A 24,038-nucleotide genomic window follows, 5' to 3' on the forward strand; every position below is an offset into this window, starting at 1 on the left:
TTCAGTGCAGAGAAGTCTGAGCAGAAGTGGCAGGGAGCAGGGGCTCTGCATGAGCTCTGCTCCGGAGGCGGGCCTAGTAACAGAGGCCCAGGCCTGGAAGAGGGAGAAGGAAGGAAGAGGAGCGGAGAAGGCTCCAGGAACGAGGAACGAAGGGATCCCAGGGGTGCGGACGGGCGAGTCGCCACCGCACGCCCGAATCCACCTGCGTGGAGGGGTCAGGCCAAAGGGGGAGACCGGTCCCCGAAACTAGTGGAGGCAGGAAACGACCCTCAGCTAGAAACAGGAGGCTGTGACATTTTATGTGGCGCATCCCCTCGCTACACCCGCTAGGAAGGCACCACATAGGGTCAGGGAAACTGGCGCCAAGTTTACCAAGAGGAGGCCCGAGGCAGCCGGACAGAAGGGTTGGTAAGAAAGGCCAGACAAAGGACACACAAAGGGGGTCCTGTGAAGCGCTCCAAAGTTATCTGGGAGTTGTCTGAGCCCCTCACCTGGTGAGCACAGTACGACGTGGGCAGCCGTTACCTGCACACGTGGTCTGGATAATAAGAACTGTGAGTAAAGGCCCTGGACTGCATCACTGACTCCGTGTCGTTACTGCTGCTGACCTGCACCATCACCCCCATCCTCCGCATACACTGCCCTGAGGCTATACTCCTCCCGTGGGGAGTTATGCTATGCTCTGCTGCACCCACAACACCAGCCTCAGCGGTCTGCCCTGGAGCGGCGGTTCACACTGATCGCAATCCACGGGTGGCGTAGTCGGACATTTAAACATCAAAACCACATAAATAGTTCCGCCACTGGTTTGACCGCTCAGAGCCGCGGAACCGGGTCGCCGCCACGGAGACTACAACCACCAGCATCCACCAAAAAGGGTCCGGCTCCGGGTGTCCCAAGGCCCAGGGGGCGCGTCAGAACATTTTCATCACCTTTCACAATCACCAATGGGACAAGGCAGGGATGTTCTCTGTCCCCTCTCTTATACATCCTAGTGACGGAGCACCTGCTCTCATCAATTCGCCATAACCCCAATATTAGGTGGATTGAGGTGGGAGGCACCGAGTACAAGTGCTCTCTATTTGCTGATGATGTCCTAGTATATATCACTCAATCACATATATCCATCCATGCTGTTATGGCTGAAATAGATCACTTTTTACATGGTCAAATTTTAAAATCAATGCAGCGAAGTCTGAGGCCCTCGATGTCTCCCTCCCCAAATCCATATAGGATTCCATCCAGTCCAACTTTCCCTTTGCCTGGCCCTCACAGGGTATCAAATACTTAGGAATTCCTATTCATAGAGACCTCTCCCATCTATGTTATCTTAATTTTGGGCCCTTTATTGAACAACTCCATACAGACCCCGGTTGGCAAGTTAGAACTGTAAGATTCACTACGTGAACCACTGGTGTTTTGTGGAAAAGCACATGTACACTGTGTTCCAAATTATTATGCAAAAAGTGTTTAGGAGTGATAAGGGAAGAATTTGTTTGTTTGTCAGTTAAACTCATTGATGGTGATGTGTGTCAGGGCTCTTTATATCACTGTAAGCAATTGCAGACACCTGTGCTAATTAGTTTGGCAGGTGTGTCCAATGAAAGGCAAGACTACTTAAGAAGGCTGTCTCACATTATTAAGCAGCCTACATTTTCTGCCAAAATGGGAAAGAAAAAGGATGTGTCGGCTGCTGAGAAGCAACAAATTGTGGAGTGTTTAGGTCAAGGCATGACTACAATCAACATTGTGCGATGATCAGGATGAAGTGTCTTGGCAATCAAGAAGTATGTAGCTGATTCACAGTACACACGTGTGCGTGCTGATAAGGGCAAATTGAGGACTCTTTCCTACAGGCAATTACGTCAGGTTGAAAGAGCAGCGGCAAAAAAGCCTTGTCATAGCAGCAGACAAGTTTTTGAAGCTGCTGGTGCCTCCAACGTCCCCCGAACAACAAGATGCAGGGTCCTTCAGAGGTTTGCAGCTGTGCATACGCCATCCTGTCGACCTCCTCTATCCACTTCACACAAGCAGAAACGGCTCCAGTGGGCCAAACATTACATGAATACTGATTTCAAAACTGTTTTGTTCACGGATGAGTGCCGTGCAGCGCTCGATGGTCCAGATGGATGGAGTGGAGGATGGCTGGTTGATAGACACCCCACGCAAACACGGCTACAGCGCCAACAAGGAGGAGGTGGAGTAATGTTTTGGGCTGGAATCATGGGGAGAGAGATTGTTGGCCCCTTTAGGATCCCTGAAGGCGCTAAAGATGAACTCCATAATGTATGTGGATTTTCTCAAACAGCACTTCCTGCCATGGTTCAAGAAGAAGAACCGTGTATTTTACAGCAAGATCATTTTTTTGCATGATAATGCACCATCTCATGCTGCACATAAAACATCTGAATCTCTGGCTGATATGGGCATAAAAGGGGACAAACTTATGGTGTGACCCCCATGCTCCCCTGACCTCTACCCCATTCAGAACCTTTGGAGCATCATTAAAAGGAGTGTATATGATGGCGGGAGGCAGTTCACATCTAAGCAACAGCTCTGGGAGGGTATTCTGTCCTCATGCAAAACAATTGAAGCAGAAACCATCCAAAAACTGACAAATTCAATGGACGAGAGAGTTCAGAAGCTCCTTTCGAACAAGGGTTCCTATGTGAAAATGTAACATCACCTAGAATAAAGTTTTGAGTTGAAAACTGTTTGATTTCAGTTTCTAACAACCTGCTAATGCTTATAATTTCAAAAATGACCATTTTTTGGTCTTTATTAAAATGAAAAGGTTGATCGAAAAGTTTGGGGGATCTAAGAGTGTGGCAACCCAGTAGTCATGATTACTTTGAATTCTGACAATATGAGGGTCATGCTGCAGGTAGTGCAGCAAGAAGGCACTTATGTGTCTTGCGCATCTCGGAGCCCCAAAATTATTTTCCGGGCTAAATGCAGCTAAAAATTATTATTAATTTTAAATCTGGTGAAGCTTTAGTATAGATGGCCTAATAGGATCAGTGCTGCACACTGCTACAAAGCCCAAATTATTTTCCAGTCAAGATACAGATAAACATGATTAGTAATTTTAAATCTGGTGGAGCTTATTATAGATGGCCTAATAGAATCAGTGCTGCACACTGCAACAAAGCCCAAATTATTTTCCAGCCAAGATACAGATATACATGATTAGTAATTTGAAAGCTTAAAACGGTTGGTAGGGTGATTTTAACCAATCATCAAGCTTTTACTCTCCCCAGGATGACACAGGGGTAGAAAAGTCGTTTCGGATCCATGATTTGTTCATCTTTATGAACGTGAGTCTGTCTACATTATCAGTGGAGAGCCGCGTGCGCTTATCTGTCAGCACACCACCAGCAGCGCTGAACACACGTTCAGACAGAACGCTGGCTGCGGGGCATGACAAGATCTCCAAGGCGTAAGTGGCTAGCTCCGGCCATTTATCCAGATTGGAAGCCCAAAAAGAGCAAGGGTCCAGTGACACAGTCATGGCTTCAATGTTTACTTGGAGATACTCCTGTACCATCGTCTCTAGGCGTTGACTATGTGTCAGACTTCTTGTCTCCTGTGGCCTTGCAAAGGATGGGCTAAAAAAGTGGTGAAATGATTCCGCAAAATTGATGTTACCAGCAGATACTGTGGTTCTGTTACGGTTTGAGTGCTGAACACTTGACGGTCCCACGGTTGGCAAGTTGGAACTGTGAGATTCACTACGTGCACCACTGGTATTTTGTGGAAAAGCACATGTAAGATTCTGCAACAGTCTCTGCTGATACTCCTGCATGCGTGCATCCCTTTCTATGGCAGGAAAAATTTCTGCAAATTTACTTTTGTACCGGGGATCTAACAGTGTGGCAACCCAGTAGTCAGGATTATTTCTAATTCTCACAATTCGAGGGTCATGTTGCAGGTAGTGCAGCAAGAAGGCACTCATGTGTGTTGTGCATCCAGGAGCACCAAGTCCCTGTTGTGTTGGTGGCGAGGTAGCGAGGTAACAATCATGCTTCCTTCCTCTGTCCTCTCCCCCCAACCTCGCACAACAGAAATGTGATCAAGGTCTCCCTCATCTGATGAGTCTTCCATCAGTTCGTCCTCCACTTCTTCCTGGGCTCCTGCACCTTCCTCACTAGTTTGGCTGCTACCATGCGCCCTGGTAAAACCATCTCCCCCACCCTCACATGCCTACCGCTTTGGTGCTGCCGACCGTCTGGACCTTGCAGATGTTAGCCCTTCCGCATACAACTTCTCCTCCTCTACTTCCTCCACCTCCTCTTGTGCCACCACCTGACTCCGAATTCTGTTTAACATGTGCTCCAGCATGTAAATCACCGGAATAGTCATGCTGATAATGGCATCGTCAGCATTAAACATCTTCGTCGCCATTTCAAAACTGTGCAGAAGGGTGCATAGGTCCCTGATCTGAGACCACTCCTCCAGCGTGATTTGCCCCACCTCTGGATCTCGTTGGCCCAGGCTATACGTCAGAACGTATTGCACCAGGGCTTGTCGGTGCTGCCACAGTCGCTGCAACATGTGCAGAGTTGAATTCCACCGGGTAGGCACATCGCATTTTAGCCGGTGAAGTGGCAGGCCCAACGACTTCTGTAGAGATGTAAGTCGCTGAGCTGCGGGATGCGAACGGCGGAAGTGAGCACACAGCGACCGTGCCCTCTGCAGAAGGCCATCTAGTCTGGGATAGTGGGCTAAAAATTGCTGGACAACCAGGTTCAACACGTGAGCCATACAAGGCACGTGTGTGACATTGCCCCGGCGAAGGGCCGCACCCAGGTTTGCAGCATTGTCGCACACGGCCTTCCCTGGTTTCAGGTCCAGTGGAGACAACCATTCATGAAATTGGTTCTCCAGAGCTGACCACAACTCCTCAGCTGTGTGACTCACATTTCCCAGACATTTCAATGTAAAAACCGCCTGATGACGTTGAGCCCTACTGCCAGCATAGTAAGGAGGTGTGCAGGATCCCTTCTGCACAGTTAGAAAGATTGTGGCATGACCAGACAGGCTTTGGGTGCAGGTGGAAGACCGAGAGGAGGTTGAGGAGGCAGAAGCAGTGGAGGAACTTTGACATAAAGAGGATTGATGCACAACTCGTGGGGACGGCAAGACTTGGACAGCAGCCCCTTGTCCTGCTGTCACCATAGTTACCCAGTGCCCAGTCAGCGACATGTAACGCCCCTGTCCATGCCTACTCGTCCAAGTGTCTGTGGTGAAATGCACCCTGTCACACACAGAGTTTCTCAAAGAAGCGGTGATGTTGTGTGCGACATGCTGGTGGAGCGCAGGCACACCTTTCCTTGAGAAGTAGTGCCGACTAGGCATCTGGTACTGGGGCACTGCGACGGACATAAGGTCTCGAAAATCCTCTGTGTCCACCAGGCGGAAAGGCAGCATTTCTGTAGCCAAGAGCTTGCAGATGGTGAAATTCAACCTCTTAGCTTTCTCATGGCTAGAAGGAAATGGTCTTTTACTTGTCCACATCTGAGGGAGCGAGGGCTGGCTATTGTGCTTAGACGGGGTTGATAAGGGTGTCCCCGGCAAACTGCCGGTCTGTGAGGAAGATGCAGGCGGACATGTTAGGTTGCCTTGATCCAAAGGTGGTGCTATCGATGTCGGACAGCGCTCAACACCAGCTGGTGTTACTACCTCCAAAGAAAATGATGACCTGCCAATCACGCTGGCTGTTGCGGGTAAAGAGGTGGCAGGTCTGCGCCCCAAAACAGGTGTGACTGCTGTCCCCCCAGTCACAGAGGATGAAGAGGCCGCGGATGCACAAGATATGGCAGACGGTGGTTGGCCCGGCCGGCTAGGCCGCATTGTAGCACACTGAGCTTCCCACTGCAACTTATGCTTCATGTCCATGTGCCGGTTCATGCATGAAGTACTCAAACTATGTATTTTTTGGCCTCTACTTAGCTTTTGCTGACAAATGTTACAGATAACACGAGTTGGGTCATCTTTATCGATCTGAAAAAATGCCCAGGCTATGCAAGGCTTAGCACCCATGCGACCTGAAGAGCCACCACGACTTGTGGTGAGAGGCAGAGTTGTGTTTGAGGATGCAGTTGTTGACGTGCTTCCAGTACTACGTCTCTGTCCAGTAAGGCGCAACCTGACCTCGTCGTCACTAGCATCTTCCTCCACCTCCTCTGCTGACCTCATCTCTTGGCTGACTGTGGGTTGACAGTAAGTGGGATCTCCAACCTCATCATCATCACCCTGTGCGTTATCACACCCGTCGTCCTCAGAGCTAACCTGTTCCTGCCCTGACAAAAAACTAAAGTTGTCGCTCCAATCAGGTATTTGAGTCTTATCATCGTCTTCCTCATTGTCTCCACCAACAGGAGTTACAGTTTGGGAATGAGGGTCTACATTATGGTCAGAACCTTCTGCGTCTGGTCCTGGATCCGACTCATAAAGATTCTGGGCATCAGTGCAGATCATTTCCTCGTCTGGATTCACAGAAGCGCTGGAGTCGACCTCTGATTCCCAGGCTATAGTATGAGTAAACAGCTCTGCAGACTCAACCATCTGTTCTACCTCATACTCAGACGGGCAGCTGGAGATTTGGGAGCTGTGAGGAAGCAAGTGCGATTGGGGTGACACCTTTGAGGACTGGAGTATTTGTGATGTTGAAGTTGATGTGGAGGACAGCCCACTTAAAGGAGCACTTGATATCCGTTGAAGCACCTGCTGTTTTTGTGCCTCATCTGGAATTTGTAGCGATTGGCGTGGCCGTAAGAAAGGGATCTTATCACATTGTCCGCTAAAAGAAGTAGACATTTTAGTTTGGCTGGAAGATGGTCTTTCTTCTGCAGATGTTACTGTTGCTTTAACACTTACCCCACGGACACAACCTTTTTTCCCCTTCCCAACATGCCTATTCCCCTTTCCACCAGCAGCAGGCCTTTTTCCACACATTTTGGTGGTTAACTAATTCACAACTCTGGAGTTGTTTGCACAAAAAAACAATGGATGGGAACCGAGCAGAGCTGAGTGGCCAAACTGTGGTATTAGGCCAAAACTATTGGCTGGGTTAGATGCAGAAAAAAATTATATTCAATTTGCAACCTGATGGAGGTCAGTATAGATGGACTAATAGAACAAGTCCCATACACAGCTAGAAGCCCAAATATTTTTTCAGAGGTAGATGCAGAAAAATTTTTTATTCAGTTTGCAACCTGATGGAGGTCTGTATGGATGGATTAATAGAACAAGTCCCACACACAGCTACAAGCCCAATATTTTTTCAGAGGTAGATGCAGAAAAAAAATATATTCAGTTTGCAACCTGATGGAGGTCAGTATAGATGGACTAATAGAGAAAGTCCCACACACTGCTAGAAGGCCAAACATTTTTTCAGAGCTAGATGCAGACAAAAAATTATTTTGAATTTGCAACCTGGTGGAGGTCAGTATAGGTGGACTAATAGAACAAGTCCCACACACTGCTAGAAGGCCAAATATTTTTTCATAGCTAGATGCAGAAAAAAATTATATTCAGTTTGCAACCTGATGGAGGTCTGTATAGATGGATTAATAGAACAAGTCCCACACACAGCTAGAAGCCCAAATATTTTTTCAGAGGTAGATGCAGATAAAAATTATTTTTAATTTGCAACCTGATGGAGGTCAGTATAGATGGACTAATAGAGAAAGTCCCACACACTGCTAGAAGGCCAAATATTTTTTCAGAGCTAGATGCAGATAAAAATTATTTTTAATTTGCAACCTGATGGAGGTCAGTATAGATGGACTAATAGAGAAAGTCCCACACACTGCTAGAAGGCCAAATATTTTTTCAGAGCTAGATGCAGATAAAAATTATATTCAATTTGCAACCTGATGGAGGTCAGTATAGATGGACTAATAGAACAAGTCCCACACACAGCTAGAAGCCCAAATATTTTTTCAGAGGTACTGTAGATGCAGATAAAAATTATTTTTAATTTGCAACCTGATGGAGGTCAGTATAGATGGGCTAATACAACAAGTCCCACACACAGCTAGAAGCCCAATATTTTTTCAGAGGTAGATGCAGAAAAAAATATATTCAGTTTGCAACCTGATGGAGGTCAGTATAGATGGAGTAATAGAACAAGTCCCACACACAGCTAGAAGCCCAAATATTTTTTCAGAGGTAGATGCAGATAAAAATTATTTTTAATTTGCAACCTGATGGAGGTCAGTATAGATGGACTAATAGAGAAAGTCCCACAGACTGCTAGAAGGCCAAATATTTTTTCAGAGCTAGATGCAGATAAAAATTATATTCAATTTACAACCTGATGGAGGTCAGTATAGATGGACTAATAGAGAAAGTCCCACACACTGCTAGAAGGCCAAATATTTTTTCAGAGCTAGATGCAGATAAAAATTATATTCAATTTGGAACCTGATGGAGGTCAGTATAGATGGACTAATAGAACAAGTCCCACACACAGCTAGAAGCCCAAATATTTTTTCAGAGGCACTGTAGATACAGAAAAAAATTATTTTTAATTTGCAACCTGATGGAGGTCAGTATAGATGGACTAATAGAGAAAGTCCCACACACTGCTAGAAGGCCACATATTTTTTCAGAGGTAGATGCAGAAAAAAATATATTCAGTTTGCAACCTGATGGAGGTCTGTATAGATGGATTAATAGAACAAGTCCCACACACAGCTAGAAGCCCAATATTTTTTCAGAGGTAGATGCAGAAAAAAATATATTCAGTTTGCAACCTGATGGAGGTCAGTATAGATGGACTAATACAACAAGTCCCACACACAGCTAGAAGCCCAATATTTTTTCAGAGGTAGATGCAGAAAAAAATATATTCAGTTTGCAACCTGATGGAGGTCTGTATAGATGGATTAATAGAACAAGTCCCACACACAGCTAGAAGCCCAATATTTTTTCAGAGGTAGATGCAGAAAAAAATATATTCAGTTTGCAACCTGATGGAGGTCAGTATAGATGAACTAATACAACAAGTCCCACACACAGCTAGAAGCCCAATATTTTTTCAGAGGTAAATGCAGAAAAAAAATATATTCAGTTTGCAACCTGATGGAGGTCTATATAGATCGATTAATAGAACAAGTCCCACACACAGCTACAAGCCCAATATTTTTTCAGAGGTAGATGCAGAAAAAAATTATATTCAATTTGCAACCTGATGGAGGTCAGTATAGATGGACTAATAGAATGATGCTATGCCCAAAAGATTTTACTTCACTAGGTGCAGTAAAAAAATTGGTATTCTATACACAGGTGGTATATCTTGCAACACAGATAGGCTACTCCACTGACTAACACACTCTGCAATAGGCCAAAAAGGATTAGCTTTGCTAGTTTCAGCCAAATGCTGTGAAAAAAACTTGCACAGCACTGGCACAGACCTGCCAGGCAAAAACTGATAGGAACTGATGTAACCTAGTCCTGAAAAGGACTCCAATTACAATTAGTCTTTACTCCCACAATCTATCTATTTAAGAGCACAGACCTGCCTGATAAAAGTCGTAGGAAATGCTGTAACCTAGTCCTTAAAAGGACTGCAATCACAACTATTCCCTACTACCAAGCTATCTGTAGATTTGTGCGAAAATTGGCTTGAAATTAACAAGGTATAGCGCACACAGCAACAGCGGTGATGTCTAACACGCAGCTGCAGCAGTGAGAAAATGGTGGCGACGGGGAAAATGGCTTGGTCTTATAGGGCAAGGACATGTGACATACACTGCCAATGACACATGCCCTTGCTTGTGTGAAAAAAAGCACTTCGCTCCTTGTGTGCGCTGCTGATAAGCTGACAGATTGCACCTCCCCACTGTAAATGCGGGAAAGAGAAAAAAAAAATGGAGATCTTCATTGTTCCTGCAGAGATCCATCCCCTGCCCCTCCCCCCACCCCGCTGTACACTCAAACTGCGTATTAACATTAATTTTCATCATTACTGAGAAAAAATCCAGTTATGATTTTGGTGCACGAACAGTTATCGAACATAACCTCGAACAGCCGAATTTTTCTCAAATTGTTCGTGTTCGCCGAACGGCTCGAACACCGCCCAAAACAGCTCTAATTTGAGATTGGCGAACAGTTCGAGTAGAACAACGCTCATCTCTAATAAAGACAGAAACAGTTCTGACTTTTTTTTTATCTCTTTGGGGACAAATTTTGTAAAAAATGAATGTCCTTATTAAAAGTAAGTCCATGTTTTCATCATTAATAAAGCTTTCAGTTCAACTATTTTATTTCTTAATCCTCTAACAAAAAAATATTATACTAATAATTAAATGTTGGTGTAGCACCCTGAGGATTCGGCTGCTACAGGGGTATTGCACCTCAACCCAGAGGTGTGATATTCCACTCCCGGGTAAGGATGGAGTGTGGAACTGAGCTCGGTAGGCTGCATGCACTACACACATCCCATTTCCGGGGAGCAGACCGACGGTACTCCCACTTAGAAATGTGCAGGTACGACCGAGTCTGTTCCTGGCTGGAGTGGGAGGGGGGTGGTACATCCCAAGTAGTGTAGGGGCAGATAGGGGGAGCAGCCTGGGTAAAGATAGGAGCTCATTGGGTGCTGGTCACCTGAGCTCACACATAGAGGGTGTATATAAGGTGGGCACCATCAAAGAACAGGGTCAGTCAGCCACAGTCAGTCAGTCAGCCACAGTCAGTCAGTCAGCCACAGTCAGTCAGTCTGTGAGTCTTTGCAGAGAAGTCGGAGGAAGAGGAGCAGGGAAGCCCCAGAGAGAGAGAGGAGAAAGCCAGAAAGACCCAGAGGGGGAAACAGAAAAGGAACTCTGAGAACCCAAAGTCCATCAGCGGGTGAAGAGTTGGCAAAAGGGTACCGGATCCCAAGCTGGTGGGGGCAAAAGCACACCCTAGCCAGAGACCGGAGGCCGTGGGCAGTGTCTGCCATGGCCACCCACCACATCCACCCCGAAGGCATACCACGTGGAGGGTCAGGGAACCCAAGGCCAAGGGTCTCCCAACAGAAGGCCCGAGGGAGCTGGACCTGGGTGGATCACTAGTGGGGACGGCCAGAGGAAAGGACAGAAGGAGAGCTCAGGGTCACGCTCCGGACTTGTTTGGGGGTTGGCTGGATCCAGGACCTGGTGGACGCAGCACGGCTCGGGTGGTCACTTGAAGCTGGAGTGACCGGAACATCAGCAGTGAGTAAATACCCTAAACTGCACAACCCGACAATGTCTTCATTTTACATCTACGCTGCACCACCACAACCCCCATCCTCTGCACCTGACCCCCTGAGGCTATACCCCACCCGTTGGGGGTTATACCATCAAAAGCTGCACCTACACCATCAGCCTCAGCGGACCCTGCTGCAGCGGCGGCCATAGTGACCGCAATACAACGGGTGGCGTAGTCGACATTAAGAACTTAATAACATCTGTAGGACTGCCACATACAACTGAGTTTGACACCCTGGGCACGGACCGGGTCACAGCCACTCGGAAGACTACAACTCCCATCTGATCCGGCTCCGGATATTCCCCCTAAAGAATATGGCCCAGGGGGCGCGTCAACTTTGGCGTAGTCGGCAGGATTACGTGCCCACAACAACCGGGTACTGCGTGCCTGAAGAAAAGTGCAAGTTTACCTCAAAAAGAAGTCTCCTGCCGGTTCCGGAGGGTCCCCGCCATCGGACTCCATCACAGGTCGATTCCCGCCGGTTGTCCGCCATTAACAGCGTTTTCCCGCCATCTGCAGAGTTTCCCGCCACTGGGAAGCGATTCCCGCCATTTCCAAAGGTTTCCCGCCTTGGAAGAGCGGACGCCATTATGGGCGTGCCAGAGGGTGGCGAGAGGCCACCTCCCATCGTGGGCCAGGACCGAAAATGGCGCCAAAAGTGGAAACCGCCCCCACCAACAGAGACTGTGATGCTAGAGGTGTCTGTCAGCGTGAAAGAACAGCCCCTGGAGCTGACAGTCACCAAGTGGCCCCGGGACCGCCCTCGAGGTGGGAGGAGACGAAAGGAGAGAACAAAGATGGGTGTCGATGGAGCAGTCTGGAGCGAGCGCACCCGGAGGCAAGAAGCCTGGAGAAGAATATCGGAGGAGCTTACCCGAAGATGGCGAGAAAGCAGAGCAGCACCGGCCCGTTGGCCAGGAGCCTGCTAGAAACAGAGGAGGGAGAGCAGAGCAGCACCGGCCCGTTGGCCAGGAGCCTGCTGGAGACAACAGTAGGAGAGCAGAGCAGCACCAACCCGTTGGTCAGGAGCCTGCTGGAAACAACGACCCCACTAGGCCTAGTGGAGGTCCTAGCACAGCTCCCCCGAGACCGGGAGTGTGCGCAGACCGCTCTGGAGGGCCTCGCAAGGAGGATGGCCCGGGTGCAGCGAGAGACGTTGGCGGAGTGGAGCCGTGAGATGGCCCAGCAGACCGAGACCTGTCAGCGGAGCACGCCACCCGAGACGAGGAAACAGACCGCCTCTGAGGATGGCGCGGGAGGATTGAAGGCCGGAGACGGCGCCGAGAAGGGAGCCGAACGAGTGGAGGAAGGTAAAGGGGACGTCTATACCCCAAACCGGGAAACCGCGTACCTGCCCCAGCTCCCCGTCGCAGAGCCCGAAGTCTATCCTGCCGTGCCCGTCGCTGCAACGTCACCGCCGCAGACTAGGCCTCAAACGGGAGCCGCGACCCCTGTGACGTCACACGCCTCGACCCCGAGCGTGGCCAAGCAGGAAGTACCACCAGCCTGGTCGCAAGGCCTAGTACCCCCGGGCGCCGCAATACCAACAGCGCCCCCTACCTCCGCGGAGCCCCCGGCCTGGTCGCAGGGCCAAGTAGCCCAGGGCGCCGCCGTCCTTACGGTGCCCTTTACCTTCCAGATGCCCCAGGCCTGGCCGCAAGGCCCGGGCAACCCGGGCGCTAACACCACCGCGCCCATAAGACCAAGAGTGCCGCATCTGGGAGAGGACCTGTACGCCCAGCACACGTGCCCGGATGGGCAGCCATTTATATGGCCACCGGAGTTTCACCATCCCCGACTCCGGAGAGAGAGACCCCTGGATGAACCCCTGATCCCGGCTCCAAAGCCCGTAAAGAGGATCTCGCCCCCGCTAGCAGAAGCGCAGTTTGAGTGGGACCCCACCGGAGAAGATCTCATGGGGTTCACTCAAGAGACTCGGGCAGCTGCAGCGGAGCGTGCTGAGTGCTGCCGCCAACAGCTCGAGGACTTTGAGAGGGAGCGGAGAGAGAGGCGGGTCCGGGAACAGCAAGCTCAAATAAGGAGCGCGGAGCAGAAGAGCCGGGCCAGGAGAGACCCCCGTGCAGCGCATAGTCCCCGCACCACCGGGACTGTGATAAAGTTTAACATGCAGCATGGGTGGGGCTTCATCCGAGACCACCGCACCCTAGGCGACGTCTTCGTGACCAGGAGAGACGTTGAGTCCCACCTACCGGAGGGACACAGAGGTCGTGACCTTTACATCGGGGACGAGGTCACCTTCACCCGGCACAAGTGTGCCAAAGGACCCTACGCCCTCCATGTGCATCGCCTGACGGAGGAAGAGCTGCGGTGTGAGGAGGAAGAACAAGAGGATCCGGACGGGTCTGAAACTAGAGTTAGAGGTAACCATAAAGAAAGAGCAGGAGGACGCCGTCGTTAAGTACAGCGGAGCCGAAGCTGTATATAGTTGCCCGTTGGGGCACAGTGAACTGTTACAGTTGCTAATGTAGTCCCCGTTGGGACCAGAGAATTGAACTGTTTACCCGTTTAACCCCTAAATCCCACTGACCGAGGACTGAGAGCGGTCATTCCTCCCTAATACCTGGCCGAGGACTGAGAGCGGCCATATCCTTGTAAATAGTTGCGCGTCCTAAAGCGCCCCTACTGGTTTTATGGGAAAGCCACGAGTTCCAAAGAAAGTGACTACGAGAAAGTTTTATATGAAAAGTTTTATTAATATATATATATATGATGTTTTATATGTTTATGCAAAAATTTGTATGTTTTTGGTGTTTTGTTCTTACAGCCCGAGGACGTGCTGTGATTTACCAGGGGGGAATGTAGCACCCTGAGGATTCGGCTGCTACAGGGGTATTGCACCTCAACCTAGAGGTGTGATATTCCACTCCCGGGTAAGGATGGAGTGTGGAACTGAGCTCGGTAGGCTGCATGCACTACACACATCCCATTTCCGGGGAGCAGACCGACGGTACTCCCACTTAGAAATGTGCAGGTACGACCGAGTCTGTTCCTGGCTGGAGTGGGAGGGGGGTGGTACATCCCAAGTAGTGTAGGGGCAGATAGGGGGGGCAGCCTGGGTAAAGATAGGAGCTCATTGGGTGCTGGTCACCTGAGCTCACACATAGAGGGTGTATATAAGGTGGGCACCATCAAAGAACAGGGTCAGTCAGCCACAGTCAGTCAGTCAGCCACAGTCAGTCAGTCAGCCACAGTCAGTCAGTCTGTGAGTCTTTGCAGAGAAGTCGGAGGAAGAGGAGCAGAGAAGCCCCAGAGAGAGAGAGGAGAAAGCCAGAAAGACCCAGAGGGGGAAACAGAAAAGGAACTCTGAGAACCCAAAGTCCATCAGCGGGTGAAGAGTTGGCAAAAGGGTACCGGATCCCAAGCTGGTGGGGGCAAAAGCACACCCTAGCCAGAGACCGGAGGCCGTGGGCAGTGTCTGCCACGGCCACCCACCACATCCACCCCGAAGGCATACCACGTGGAGGGTCAGGGAACCCAAGGCCAAGGGTCTCCCAACAGAAGGCCCGAGGGAGCTGGACCTGGGTGGATCACTAGTGGGGACGGCCAGAGGAAAGGACAGAAGGAGAGCTCAGGGTCACGCTCCGGACTTGTTTGGGGGTTGGCTGGATCCAGGACCTGGTGGACGCAGCACAGCTCGGGTGGTCACTTGAAGCTGGAGTGACCGGAACATCAGCAGTGAGTAAATACCCTAAACTGCACAACCCGACTCTGTCTTCATTTTACATCTACGCTGCACCACCACAACCCCCATCCTCTGCACCTGACCCCCTGAGGCTATACCCCACCCGTTGGGGGTTATACCATCAAAAGCTGCACCTACACCATCAGCCTCAGCGGACCCTGCTGCAGCGGCGGCCATAGTGACCGCAATACAACGGGTGGCGTAGTCGACATTAAGAACTTAATAACATCTGTAGGACTGCCACATACAACTGAGTTTGACACCCTGGGCACGGACCGGGTCACAGCCACTCGGAAGACTACAACTCCCATCTGATCCGGCTCCGGATATTCCCCCTAAAGAATATGGCCCAGGGGGCGCGTCATTGGCATCACTCAAAATTAATTATTAAAACAGTAATAAGCGTAAATGTATTGCTTCTATTATTTTTTTAAATAAAATCACTATAAAGTACTTTTGTAATTAGCTATTTTTTAGTGGCTTTATTCTTTATATGTTTTGTGCCATTTTTAAGCTGACTTTCTTTTTAAAGTCTTTTTTGATTTTTGCTTGACAACTTTGCTTATCCAGTTGTGTTAGACTGATTTAGGAAATGCTAATTTTCCCAAATGTGTCATTTTTTGTGTAGTTCTCTTCAGTCCCTACCTGGAGTAGGGATGCTAGAGGAGTTTTCAATTTGACTCATCGTGTAATTTTTAAGTTTTGATGCCAAAAAGTTGCAAAAACCAGTTAAAGGCAAAAAATAAAAGGTTTTTTAGATTTTATGACAAGTTTATAAGTTTTCATAAAATGCGTGCACCACTATGAAGAATATGGCACAAAAATAAACTTATCATACCCCTAACTATAATCCCATAAAATCTCTGATTTTGTGCAAGTGTAGCTATAGAAATTAATGCTATTTTCAAGGGTAATGACACCAAATATTGATTTGATTTATATTTCTATTTTTTCATTCACTACAGTTTGTTAAAGGGAATTTGGCAGCTGATAAGTGTTCCAGCCCATTCATCTTGCGTGATAGTTCTATCCCTGCATGTATATGTATCCCTGCATGTATATGCATGCTCTTATATGGGGAGAAGCCACTGGGGACCAGCCTGTCAGACTAGTCTTCCATGTGGCTCAGTACCAGGCAGATACTAAACTATGTTTTTCACTGAAACATCTCAGTATTTCATAGTTAAACATACATGGCTAAAATCATACAGTCAGCGTCTGACATATGCTGCCGTCGATCAGGCAGCATGTATCAGCTTTTAGTTTCCCTTTGATTGATAAAAATAAACTATTAGCACTTTTAATTTTGAAAGTGTTCTTACCTTGTACCAATTTTTACACACCTTAAACTTTTGTGCAGTAATGTAAGTTAGGAATAAAAATAATGATTTATTAACTTTTCAAAGACCCTACTGCTCCTATTTCATTAATTGGTCTGCCTAGCTTTTGTTGGCAATGCTGTAATCATGATGTGTTTTCTCAACACTTGATTACAACCATAAATCACAGGCAGCAGGGTGACATAAGTAAGCCTGTTATGTCATCAAAACCAACAATGCTGGCAATTATGAGAATGTCACCAGTGTCTCCAATGCCAGCATTATATACAAAGACTGTTAGGCTATGTGCCCATGATGCAGAAATGCTCTGGATTTTTTCCTTAGCGTTTCTGCATCTCCCAGGCAGAAAAAATGCAGATTTTACATGCATTTTTCTGCCAGGGACAAGCGTATGTCCTGCGTTTTTCACATGTGATTTCACATGCGGGTTGTCAAGCGCTTTTCCAAGCGATTTTAGCATCACTTGGAAAAGTGCTTGACAACTTGGTCACACTATATAAATCCATGCAACCGGCATGGATTTATATAGTGTGACCAATAAAAATGTCAACTCATCCTGCAAAACACAAGTCCACACTGAGGTCCATCAGCCATCAATGGAAAAATTGAGGGTTTCCACATTACTAGCAGCATAAAAGTTATTAAAAAGCAACATGGCTCTCCTCCAAATAAAAGTAATTGAAATTTGTGTTTCCAAATACGATGTACAGTAAATAATTTTATGCCCAAAGATGACAAAAGTATTCTGTGAGTGATTCCTTCATTGGCGAACCAAAAAATATATATATATATTTGTAAGCTTTCAGAGCACAGAGGCTCCTTCTTCGGAGTAGTTTACAAATGAATTAATAATACAATAGGAGAACATTTAAGAGATATTACAGCAGGACATTTGTTCATAAGGTGGAAGGGGTGATGCCACCTAAAGATAATCCAAGGAAATCAAATTAGGGATTTTGTTACAAATGGAGAGTCAGTGGGAATGTTCTCTTAGTTATCTGGAGTCTGCCTGGTGGAAGTGTGAATTGTATCCATGTAGTGAGTCATAAATCCAGGTGTTAAATTGAGTCCTATTGTCAAAGAATTGAAAATCCTTATCAGTTTGAATTCCCAAATTCTTCTCTTTTTCTGTTACCTTAAAATAACCTTTTAGTATTAAGAATTATAAATCTGTCACACATTGTTCAGGTCCAGAGAAGTATTTCCCACAGGCGTGTCTAGTTCATTCCGGATTGTGTGTCTGTGTATATTCATCCTCATTTGTGGTTTTTGCATGGTTTCCTCAATATTGATACCTCCAGGGCACCTTGGACATTGTATCATGTACACAACATTGGAGGATGTACATGAAAAGACATCCATGATCTTTTAGTCTTGATTTGTGTTTGGTATGCGGACTGTGTTTGTTGGTAATATGTGGTTACAAGTAGTGATGGGTGAACATGGTCACCACTATTCGTTACTCACCCGAGCATCACAGTGTTCGAGATGCTCGTTGCTCGGCGAGTAATTTTGAAATGCTCGGGCAGGATCTTGAGTCCCCGCCCCGCATGTTGGGTGCATTTTAGGCAGCCAATTACTATGCAGGGATTGCGTAACTGTCACTGTAATACCATAGCCATGTTGGTTGTGACATTACAGTGATTGTCTGGCAGCATAGCGTTATCATGTCAATATAAGACCCTGGACCCTATGCTCATCACAGTCTACTGGTCAAAGGCACAGAGTAGGGAGAGCTGCAGCTGAGCGAGTGAGAGAATTGGCAGTTATTTTAAGCAGAGATTCCACACCACAATTATAAATTTACTCTAACAGTCCTTGTAAGGGCTCAATCTGAAGAAAATATTAATCCTGCTGATAGCACCAGTTAGGCAGAGTTTGTGGAGAGCTAATATAGTACAGAATAGGGTCCATTGCACGTTCTTTCTGCTGCTGAAACTCCTATCAATAGCCTTAGATATCAGAGCTGATAATATTCTTTTTCGTCTTAATCCTGCTAATTTTGGTGAAAAACAATATAATACACCATTTTTACTGCTCCATTTGCATGTCAGCAGCATACAACCAGATTTGGTTGATTTGAATAGCGTTGCTGTATTGTAGAAGCAGAGAAACTTGCCCATCATCTCAGGTGGTCAAATATTACTGCAGTATTAATCCTGTTTTTTTTGCAATCTGCAAAAAATTATACTCCATTTAAAGTCTGCTACTTGTGTGTCAAAAATATATTAGCACTTGTTCTCTGACCAATGACCCTCACTGGGCAAAAGAATTGGTCATCTGGTGTGATCAAATACTTGCGTATTAATCCTGATTGCCAGCAAGTTAGGAGGAGGTCCAGGGTGCGTACGTGGAATACTAGGTGGTGAACGATGAAGTCACTGACCCAACCTGGCAAGGTGACATGCATAGCGAGGACAGCACCACAACAGGCAGGAAGAAGCAGTGGGATGGCCACAGACACAAGGTGGGCAATTGTTCCCAAAAACACCAATACCAGGGAAGTTGCCAGTAGAGATGAATGAATGTTTTGATGTTCGGGTTCGGCGAATAAATCCGAACATCAAAAAAATGTTCGTGTTTGGGCTCCCGATCATGAACCTGAACATAAACACGGCCCTGAACATCCCTGGTTTCCCATGCTATCATCTGCGTGACAACACGGGAATCATGGGCTGTGATCGACTGTAATATCATTACCGCGGGTTACAACGCTGAGGGGATCGCGCTGTCAGCTGTCAGCGTGATCCCCACAGCTGTGACAGTGACCCATGTGAATCAGGGGCTGTGACCGGCGGTCAGATCGCTACCACCGGTAACAGCGCTGTGGGGATCATGCTGTCAGCTGTCAGCATGATCCCCGCAGCTGTGACAATAACCCGCGGGAATCAGTGTTTGTGACCGGTGGTAAGATCGCTACCGCCTGTAACAGAGCTGCGGGGATCATGTTCTGAGCATGATCGACGCAGCTGTGACAGTCACCTGGGGTAAAAAGCTTATTACCCCCATCATCTGACATCTGCTATCACTATACACAAGTGCCGCTGATGGGAGAAGTAATCTCTCATCAATGGGCTTGTGGGCTTGCGCAGTGAAAGTGAAAGTAAAAAAAAAAAGTATACTAAGCCGCTCTACCAACGTCAAGGTAACCCAGATCAGAGCAGTCCCTATCTGATGTATAGGCGGCTTAGTATACATTTTTTGCAAAAACGTGTCAACTAAATACCCTGTTTTTTATCACCATTTTACTAGCACTTACTGTTTACTGTTACTTTTTTTTACAACAGAGTAGTTTTATACACTTGTTTTACTGTGTCCTTGTGTGTTTCAGTCTTTTGGTGGTGTGAACAGTCCTACAGACTTGTTCACCATGTGTTTGTATTCATTTTTAAAACCATATGGAATTTTATTTCAATAAAAGACTTTATTCTGGTGGTGTCTTTATTGAAAAAACAATGTAAACCTTTGCTATGTGGTTAGTAACGGAGGCGTCTTATAGACGTCCCTCCATTATCAACCTGTGCTTCATGTCATCCGACAATACAAGGCTGACATGAACCTGACCCTGTTACCCCACTTGCCACAGCTACACGGCAGTGGGAAGAGCTAGGCTAAGCGCCAGAATTGGCTTATCTTATGGATGCATCATTTCTGGGTCTGCTGAGGGCTGATGTTATTAGCCTCAGAGGGGGCCGGGATTCATGGCCCCTTCCCTGGCTATTAATATCAGCTCACAGCTGTCTGTTTAGCCTTTGTTGGTTAGATTTTATAGGGAGACCTTACTTCAATTTTTTTCTGGGGTTCCCCTGTAATCTAGCCAGTAAAGGCTAAGCAAACAGCTGTGAGCTGTTATTAATAGCCAGGAAACATCTTTGGCTAATGGCCCCCTCCCCAGCTAGTAATATCAGCCTCCAGTGGTAATCTTTCCCTCTGCTGGTTATGAAAATGATGCGGTAGCCAACACCCTTTTTTTATTTAATTCTTCATTTTATTTCATTTATAAGAAATCCCATGACCACTGTGCATGTTTTTTTCACACTGCGTAAATTCACCCACAGCATGTCAATTTCTGTAGCGGAGATCCAACTCTTCACTGCAGATTTTGACCAAATGAAATGTCTTCACATCCGGTGGATCAGCCGGCAGCTTCTCACGATACACTGCGGGAGCGAGCATGCTCCTGTCAGTGTATCGCCAGCTCTCGGATAGCACGGTCACATCTCCAGATGTCGCCGTGCTATCAGTGAGATTGTCGTGAGAGCCTCTCTATAAGGACTATGGCGGACAGGAGAGGATGAGGTTGGTTTATTATTTTACCTTTATTGCAGGTGACCATGGGCTTCGGGGATTAACTGTAAGGTGAGTATGTGGTGTTTTTTTTATTTTTTATTTTTTAGAGGGGATGAGAACATTGAGGTCAAGGTGCAGGTAAGTATTAGGTGAGTAAGATGTGTTTATTATTTTTATTTAAATATTTATTTAAACTATTTTTATACTTTCACTTTCAGTGCGCAAGCGCGCTGATGAAAAATTACTTCTCCCATCAGCGGCACTTGTGTACAGTGACAGCAGGTGCCAGTTGATGGGGTAGTAGCCCATGATCCGGCGCCTGTCACCCACGGTAAGCTTTTTACCTCGGGTGACTGTCACAGCTGCGGGGATCATGCTGACAGCTGACAGCATGATCCCCGCAGTGCTGTTACCAGTGGTAGCAATCTTACCACCGGTCACAGCCCCTGATTCCTGCGGGTCACTGTCACAGCAGCAGGTATCATGTTGATAGCATGCTTCTCGCAGTGCTGTGACTGGCAGTAGCGATATTATGGCCAGTCACAGCTCCTGATTCCCGTGCTCTCACGCAGATGACAGCGTGGGAAACCAGGGATGTTCATGTTCGGGGCCGACTTTTGCCGATTTGTGGGCAAAATCTTGATAACCCGAACACGAATCCGAATGTGCCATATTCATGCCAAATTTGAAGGTTGAGATCGTTCACCAAACAAATTCACTAATTTCTAGTTGCCAGTCCAACTGCGAGGTCTTCCTGAGTTTGGCTCTTTTTTAAAGACTGTCCAGTTAACCCAAAAAAGGCCATTTGCAACATCTGCAGTGCCAGCATCAGAAGGGGCAACAAAACTACCAGCATGACCACCACCAGACAAATGACAGCAAGGAATCCAGCTAGTTGGGCTGAATGCCAGGGTAAAGGAACAGTGTCTGCAGTTGACATCACTCCCTCTTCCCCTGTTGTATGTGCATGCCAAGCCTCCATCTATGATGCCTCCCACCCTGCACCTGTCGTTGCACACTTGCAACCATCACCGTCTGCAACCACGTCCACATCCTTGTCCAAGCACAGAGTTCAGTTGTCCCTACCCCAATCCTTTGGACACAACCACAAATACGCAGCCAACCACCAACGGTCCACAACACTAAATTACCACATTTCTCCACTGCTTTCACTGGAAATGTTGCCTTTTCTTAGCTCGTGGAGATGCAATCTTTCTGCCACCTCATGGCAGCAGCTGTCCTTCAGTACTCGGTCCCTAGCTGCCACTATTTCTCCCGGTGTGCCATCCCCTCTTTACATAAGCACGTGTTCCAGAACATTACTCGTGCTCTCAAAAACGCAGTTACTGGGAAGGTCCACCTAACCATGTACATGTGCTTGTAGCCAGGGATGGTACATCTCGCTGACGGCAAACTGGGTTAATATTGTGGAAGCCGTGACCCAGTTGGACCCTGGGACGGAACACGTTCTTCCAACGACAAGGATTGTGGGCCCTGGGTCAATCAGGGTTGCCCCCACATTCCACAGCTCCTGCAGCTGCTCCTCTTCTTCAGCCTCCATCTCTAAAGTGACAACATCAGTCGGAAGCTGGAAGCACTGCAGCACTGCCTCGGCCAAGCGGCAACAGGCTGTGCTGAAGCTAATATGCTTAGTAGTGTTGAGCGAGCATGCTCGACACTGTTCGGTACTCGCCTGAGCATCTCACTACTCGGGATGTTCGGCGAGCACCGAGCATTTTCGGGGAACTCGGGCGGGAGCTCGGGTCTCCGCTCTGCATGTTTGGCACTCTTTACAGAGCCAATGAAAATGCAGGGATTGTCAGCCAGTCACTGTAATGCCGCAGCCATGTTGGTTGTGGGCATCAGAGTGATTGGCTGGCCGCACAGCGACACCTCGAGTATTTAAAACCGGGCGCTGCAATCTTGGACACAGTCGCTCCGGATTAGACAGTGTAGGGAGAGTGCTGCTGAGCTAGGGAGAGATTTATACTGTGAAATAGGTAGTGTAGGGTCTCTAAAGCCTGCAAAATCAAACAGTCCTTCTGAGGACTAATATTCATCCCAGATATCAGGCAGGCAGGCAGGCTGTATAGGAGACGCAGTGGTTATACCAGAAAACACTGCATTACAGTCCTGTGTGCTGCTGCTCAACTTGCTAGACTTAGCCCAAGGTCTCAGGGGCCAGGAAAAATCCTTTTTTTTAACCTAAATCCTCTTTTTTTTTTTTTTTCCTCAGTCAGACTGTACATATACCCATCTTATTAAGCTTTTGTTATTTCCCCCCCAAAAGAAAAAAAAATTAGTGTGTCTGTCAGTGTTCAGACACAAATATATCTGTTTAAAAGAGTCTGGTTTCGGCCAGATAACTAGAACTGTGGTTTTGCAGTTCCATGGTTCAAATCTCAGTATTATCCACTTTTTTGCCATTTTTCCATTAAAAAAAACAGTTTGAGTGTCTCGCTGACTGTTCAGACACAAATATATCTATTTAAAAAAGTATGATATACGCCAGGAAATTAGAACTGTGGTTTTTCTCTTCCACGGTTCAAACCTGCGTGTTATCCACCTTTTTGCCTTTTTTTTTCATAGAAAAAAACAGTTGGAGGGTCTCGCTGACTGTTCAGACACAAATATATCTGTTTAAAAGATTCTGGTGTAGGCCAGATAAATAGAACTGTGGTTTTCCTCTTCCACGGTTAAAATCTGGGTGTAATCCACCTTTTTGCCTTTTTTCCACAAAAAACAGTTTGAGTGTCTCGCTGACTGTTCAGACACAAATATATCTGTTTTAAAGATTCAGGTGTAGGCCAGAGAAATAGAACTATGGGTTTCCTCTTCCACGGTTAAAATCTGGGTGTAATCCACCTTTTTGCCTTTTTTACTAAAAAAAAAACAGTCTGATTGTCTCGCTGACTGTTCAGACACAAATATATCTGTTTAAAAGATTCTGGTGTAGGCCAGAGAAATAGAACAGTGGTTTTCCTCTTCCACAATTCAAATCTGGGTGTTATCCACCTTTTTGCCTTTTTTCCATATAAAAAAACAGTTTGAGTGTCTTGCTATCTGTTCAGACACAAATATATCTGTTTAAAAGATTCTGGTGTAGGCCAGAGAAATAGAACAGTGGTTTTCCTCTTCCACAATTCAAATCTGGGTGTTATCCACCTTTTTGCCTTTTTTCCATATAAAAAAACAGTTTGAGTGTCTCGCTGACTGTTCAGACACAAATATATCTGTTTAAAAGATTCTGGTGTAGGCCAGAGTACTAGAACTGTGGCTTTCCTCTTCCACGGTTCAAATCTGGGTGTTATCCAACTTTTTGCCTTTTTTCCATAAAAAAAAATAGTTTGAGTGCCTCGCTGACTGTTCAGACACAAATATATCTGTTTAAAAGATTCTGGTGTAGGCCAGACAACTAGCACTGTGGTTTTCTTCTTCCACGGTTCAAATCTGAGTGTAATCCACCT

The sequence above is a fragment of the Phyllobates terribilis genome, unplaced genomic scaffold (genome assembly GCF_046119375.1).
Source record: "Phyllobates terribilis strain yellow unplaced genomic scaffold, ASM4611937v1 Scaffold_3__8_contigs__length_932513732, whole genome shotgun sequence".
In the NCBI taxonomy this organism is placed as follows: Eukaryota; Metazoa; Chordata; class Amphibia; order Anura; family Dendrobatidae; genus Phyllobates; species Phyllobates terribilis.